This window comes from Monodon monoceros, unplaced genomic scaffold (assembly GCF_005190385.1).
Source record: "Monodon monoceros isolate NGI ecotype Baffin Bay Population unplaced genomic scaffold, NGI_Narwhal_1 Super_Scaffold_22, whole genome shotgun sequence".
Lineage (NCBI taxonomy): Eukaryota > Metazoa > Chordata > Mammalia > Artiodactyla > Monodontidae > Monodon > Monodon monoceros.
Window position 1 is genome coordinate 43,509,511 of NW_021703779.1, and position 6,579 is coordinate 43,516,089.

The 6,579-nt window shown below is 44.2% G+C and overlaps 1 pseudogene across 1 annotated transcript; it reads right to left on the reverse strand.

The window, feature by feature from the left end:
* Window positions 1-4,698: 4,698 nt before the first annotated feature.
* Window positions 4,699-5,603, reverse strand: LOC114906216 (annotated as a pseudogene). The gene has a single exon (XR_003796400.1). The product of XR_003796400.1 is annotated as a peroxiredoxin-1 pseudogene (transcript).
* Window positions 5,604-6,579: the final 976 nt, after the last annotated feature.

Below are 6,579 nucleotides of genomic sequence, written 5' to 3' on the forward strand. Positions count from 1 at the left end.
CTCACTGTTCCTCAAGTATTCCAGGCACCAGGCACCAGGCACCCTCTCTTCTCAGGCCCTTCTCACTTGCTTTTTTCTTTGCCTGGAGTGTTTGCCCCCAGAGAGGTGAATGGCTATTTCCCTCACTTCCTTCAGCTCTTTACCCAAAAGTCTTTTTCTTCTTCTTTTTTTAAATAATAACAGCTGCTGTTTTTTAAAAAAATTAATTAATTAGGCTGCATTGGGTCTTCGTTGCTGTGCGTGGGCTTTCTCTAGTTGTGGAGAGCGGGGGTTACTCTTTGTTGCGGTGCGTGGGCTTATTGTCGTGGCTTCTCTTGTTGCAGAGCACGGGCTCTAGGTGCGCAGGCTTCAGTAGTTGTGGCACGTGGGCTCAGTAATTGTGGCACGTGGGCTCTAGAACGCAGGCTCAGTAGTTGTGGCACACGGGCTTAGTTGCTCCACGGCATGCGGGATCTTCCTGGACCAGGGCTCGAACCCGTGTCCCCTGCATTGGCAGGCAGATTCTTAACCACTGTGCCACCAGGGAAGTCTCAAAAGTCTTCTTCTTAATGAGGCTTTCTCTAGCCACACTACCTCCATTCCAATGCTTCTTATTCCCCTACCCTGTTTTCTCTCCTTAAAACTTGCAAGAATCTAACATACTATATATTTTACTAATTTCTTTTTTTTGTTGCTGTTGGGGATAGGTGTTTATTAATTAATTTATTTATTTTTGCTGTGTTGGGTCTTCGTTTCTGTGTGAGGGCTTTCTCTAGTTGTGGCAAGCGGGGGCCACTCTTCATCGCGGTGCACAGGCCTCTCCCTATCGTGGCCTCTCTTGTTGTGGAGCACAGGCTCCAGACGCGCAGGCTCAGTAGTTGTGGCTCACGGTCCTAGTTGCTCCGCGGCATGTGGGATCCTCCCAGACCAGGGCTCGGACCTGTGTCCCCTGCATTAGCAGGCAGATTCTCAACCACTGCGCCACCAGGGAAGCCCCTATTTTACTAATTTCTTATTTGTTGTTTACCTCCTCTGGGAAGATGTAAGCTCCACAAGTGCAGGAATTTTTGTGTCTGCTTTATTTCCCACTATTGTCTTTAGTGACTTGGGTATGCATGTAATAGACATTCAATAAATATTTGTTGAGTGAATGAATGAATGTTTCTATAAGACTGGTATGGCAGATTAAGGTTAATAGCAAATCTTCTGCTACCCTTCTCCCTGAGAGGTAGAGTCTAATTCCCCTTGCCTTAAATCTGGGCTAGACTGAGTGATTTGCTTGGCCAAAAGAATTCAGCAAAACTGACATTCTGGAACTTCTGAAGTTAAGTCATAAGTCTTGTAGCTTTCACACAGGTTTCTTATAACACTCACTCTGGAAGCTTTAAGCTGCCATGTAAGAAATCCAACTACCCTGAGACTGTCACGCCACAGAGTTCCCATGTAGGCACCTTGCACAACAGTGTCATCTGAGCCCAGCCTTCCAGTCATCCCTACTAAGGTGCCAGCTATATGAGTGAAGCCATCTTGGACCCTCCAGACCATCCCAATCCACCAGCTGAGAGCAATCTCAGTCATGTGGGACAGAAGAAACATCCAGCCAAACCCTGATGGAATTCCTGACTCACACAATTATGAGATATAAGAAAATGGTTGTTTTAATCCACTGAGTTCTTTTTTAAAATTTTATTGGAGTATAGTTGATTTACAATGTTGTGTTCGTTTCAGGTGAACAGCAAAGTGAATTGGTTATACATATACATATACCCACTCTTTTTTAGATTCTTTTCCCATATAGGTCATTAAAGAGTACTGACTAGAGTTCCCTGTGCTACACAGCAGGTTCTTATTAGTTATGTATTTTATATACAGTAGTGTGTATATGTCAATCCCAATCTCCCAATTTTATCCTTCCCTCCCTTTCCCCCCTGGTAACCATAAGTTTGTTTTCTACATCTATGATTCTATTTCTGTTTTGTAAGTATGTTCATTTTTATCACTTTTTTGATTCCATATATAAACAATATCACACGGTATCTGTCTTTGTCTGATTCTCTTAGTATGATAATCTTTAGGCCCATCCATGTTGCTGCAAATGGCATTATCTCATTCTTATTATTTACTTATTTAATTTTTTGGCTGCATTGGGTCTTCGTTGCTGCACACAGGCTTTCTCTAGTTACGGTGGGCAGGGGCTACTCTTCGTTGCGGTGAGTGGACTTCTCATTGTGGTAGCTTCACTTGTTGCGGAGCATGGGCTCTAGGCACAGAGGCTTCAGTAGTTGTAGAACGTGGGCTCAGTAGTTGTGGCTCGTGGGCTCTAGAGTGCAGGCTCAGTAGCTGTGGTGCATGGGCTTAGTTGCTCCACGGCATGTGGGATCTTCCTGGACCAGGGATCAAATCCATGTCCCCTGCATTGGCAGGCGGATTCTTAACCACTGCGCCACCAGGGAAGTCCATATTTCATTCTTTTTTATGTCAGGCATTAAGTTCTGGGGAGGCTTGTTACACAGCCATAGATAATTAGGACCCCCAGGAAATATGAACCTATCTTTCTCAAAAGCCCTTCCTGGGTCCCTGGGGAAGCAACTCACGTTTCTGGATACCGTGCTAGAGAATATTATCAGTCCCTTGAAGGAAAGCTAGACAACTCTGAGAAGACCAACTTCTGGTATGCCCCACCCCATCCCCACATTAGGGGCAGAGGACAGAGTCTAGAAGGAGGAAGCTGTCGTCACTGGACAGCCTGTCAACCTTCTCAGGTCACTCGCTCGCTGAGGACACATATTTCTTAATACTGTCAGCCAGCTTGAGGCACATCTGGTCAGAAGTCAGGGGACACTGGCAGGCCCTTGAGCAACTGTAAGTATTTCAATCCTTCAGGACTTCCAAGTGGTTGGCTCTTTAAGAAAAAACATAACAAACCCATGACTTAACCTTCCAGATGGTAGAAAGCTGAGCCTGAATTACAACAGTGTTATCTGTCCCTGACCTTGTTCCAAAGGAACCTGAAGAGGAAAGAGAGGCCCGTTCACTAGTTACACTTTCTAGTCAGGTCTAATTCCCTTTAAAAAGTGGAAGATTCATCATGATGATCATTTTGTAATATGTAGAAATATTGAATCACCATGTTGTGTACCTGGAACTAGCATAGTGTTATAGGTCAATTTTACTTCAATTAAAAAAAGAAAGAGAAAAAAAATCAGTGCATAACATCCTTGAGTGTATTTCAAGCTTTAACCTGAAAAAAGTCATATGTATAACATTTATTTATTACTGATAAATAAATATATTTTTACATTTTCTTGTTAGCTTTGAGGCGAACCTTATGTCTACTCACCAAGTGGCAGTTATAGTCTGGAATGTAGAGTGTGATCCATTTAAACCAGATCAGTTTGAAGTAGGTCCAGGCCTAGAGTCCTTGGTCCAGCACTAGAAACTGACCAGATGCCTATTATTAAAATAAATTCTTTTTTTTTTAATTTGGCTGGGCAAGACTTTTATTGGGTACAAGATGATCTTTTTTTTTTTTTTTTTTTTTTTTTTGCAGTACGCGGGCCTCTCACTGTTGTGGCCTCTCAGGCTCAGCGGCCATGGCTCACGGGCCCAGCTGCTCCGCAGCATGTGGGATCTTCCTGGACCGGGACACGAACCTGTGTGCCCTGCATCGGCAGGCGGACTCTCAACCACTGTGCCACCAGGGAAGCCCCAAGATGATCATTTTTGATAAAGAATTATAGTAGAGATCTTAAATGAAGATAACAAAGCTCAAAGAAGTTTGGTCAAAAGACCAAAGCAGATCCAGACTTGCCACCTGCCTTGGAATATGGGATTATTACCTGTTACCATTTCTCTGCAGTGCTTCAAGATGCTACTTGTTACAGGGCTTAAGAAGCAACTAAATAATGGTTCCTGCCTCAGAGAGTTATTATGGAGACTGAATAGATACAAAATAGTGTCTGGCATATAATAAGCTATTATTGAAGGCCCCGGGAATCCTATACTGCCGCTCATAGTTCTTGCTTGTCTGAATACTGGAGGGCTAGGTAGGCTGGGGTAGCCGTGTCTGGAAGGTGTCTAGAAGGGCACCACATGATATACAGAAGGATTCTCAGTCCTGAATCTGCCCTAGCCTCAAGAGCCCAGGAGGAATCCACCTTTGCCCCACTGACAACCCTCCCTCAGGACAATGATATGAGGACAAGAAAGAACTACCCTTAAATCAAGGATAGAAACCCAGGGAAGCCAAGAGGTGCCCAGCACTGTGCTTTTGACACAGAAAGCCCTACCCTATGAACACCAGCGCTTGTGTTTGTGTCCCCCTCTCCCTTTTAGTTCCAAAGGTACTGAAGCCTCTAACTCTGATCTTTTACAGAACCAGTACCAGGCATTTATCAGAAGAGGCCAAGCCTCAGGTTTTCATATAGCCCTCCCAGTAGTGTAAAAGTAAATGTCAGTAATCTCATTGGGCTCTTAACCTGCAACCCAGCCTATAGCATAAATTGCAGTGCCTTGGCCAATAGTGTAGTAGGTCTTGCTCTTCTCCAGATACGGTGAAATGAAACACCTTGCTTCAGGTCCATTCCCTGTATCTCCTTGCATTTCCCCTCAATATAATTTCCTGATTCTGAGGCAGCTCTCACACCTCATTTTCCCCTAAAGAGGGAAAGCAAAAAGTAAATTTCTCTTACACTCAAAGGCTAATGCCTCCCTAAAATGAAGAATCAACAAGGTCTCAGCTCAAGTTTAATAAAACTACAAAAGACCAAAAGCGATAACCTACTACTATACACATCAGTTTGCCTGCCCCATAATACAGCTCAGGCCATTCCCTCCAGAGGAAGAAAGGCTGGCCTCCCCAACCCCTGCAGGAAAGGCCTGTCCTGTCCCACACCACATCTCGGCTGAGTGTAAGGTCCTGTGTTTTAAGCATTACAATAGTACAAAATACAATAGTTTTGTTCACATGGCCACCTACTGCAACCTGGGCCTAAAATGGCCCAGTGCTCACTTCTGCTTAGAGAAATATTCTTTGCTCTTCTGGACATCAGGCTTGATGGTATCACTGCCAGGCTTCCAGCCAGCTGGGCACACTTCCCCATGTTTGTCAGTAAACTGGAGGGCCTGAACTAGTCTCAGTGTCTCATCCACAGAACGACCAACAGGAAGGTCATTTATGGTGATCTGTTGAATGATACCCTTATCATCAATAATAAAAAGGTCCCTGAATGAGATGCCTTCATGGGCCTTTAAGACCCCATATTCCTGAGCAATGGTGCGCTTGGGGTCTGATATCAAGGGAATGTTCATGGGTCCCAGTCCTCCTTGTTTCTTGGGTGTGTTGATCCATGCCAGGAGACAGAAGTGAGAATCCACAGAAGCACCAATCACTTGGCAGTTGAGTTTCTTAAATTCTTCTGCCCTATCTCTGAAAGCAATGATCTCTGTGGGGCACACAAAGGTGAAGTCAAGAGGGTAAAAGAAGAACACAACATATTTTCCTTTGTAGTCAGATAGACTGATATCTTTGAACTGACCATCTGGCATTACAGCAGTTGCTTTGAACTGGGGGGTATGGTGCCCAATTTTGGCATTTCCTGAAGACATATTGCTATCAGCAGTTCTCACAGACAAACCACAGAAGACAGTCAGGAAAGAGACACGCCAAAATAAATTCTTTGTATCCTCAAAAAGAAAAGAAAAAGTACTCTTGTGGAAAGATCCTCACCTCCCCCAGCTCAGCCATCAACTTGCTGTGGGGACCTCCTGTAAGGCATTTCATCTCTCTGGGCCTCAGTCTTCTCATATGTAAAATAGAGATGTCTTTCAGCATTTTAGAAGCTCCAGTTAGTCTGGGCTCAAAGAAAGGGAAAGAAAGAAAGGTATGAGGTAGTGTCTAAAATGCTAAGGTGACTTCAGCAAAAGTGCAATAGTAGTCCTAAGTCCTATTAGCTCAGAGTCCACAAGTCCTGGCCTTTTCTTCTACCTCCCTCTCCATCTTCCCTCTTGTCCCTGGTATAAGGCTGTGTTTGGTTCTGAGACCTTCATTCCATCAATAAATATGTATGGCAATGGAAGCCCCAAGATTCAGATCGCCTCGTTTCCTGTTCTCAAGTACCCCTCACAACCATACCCCTCCACTTCTCATTTCCTTCCACTGCCTACACATACCTTCCCTCTCTTCGGTAAGTGGTCCTCAGTGGGGGCGGGAGGGTGGGGGTCCATATTGCTCCCTAGAAGGCATTTTGGGAAATATACGGTGGTACTTTTTGTTGTCACAACAACTGGGGGAGAGGGTGGGCAGCGTTCAGGGTTGCTAAAGTCCTGCAGTGCACATGATGGTCTTATCTCATGTGACTTTTGAATGTCTGCTAGACATTCATGTAGGTGAAAAGACTGTTTACGATTATCCGAGCTTATAGCCCAACTCCATATTAAACAAAAACACCAAGTATTTTTATACAGTTTAAATTAACACTGAAGTTTTCAAAAATGCAACAATCATGTAAATCAAGGGAAGATTGTGCGTTGTTTTATTCAGAATTTTACCAAGAGTTGTTCATCATTTGGAAAACCACATTGTAACCAAAAGTAAGGTCC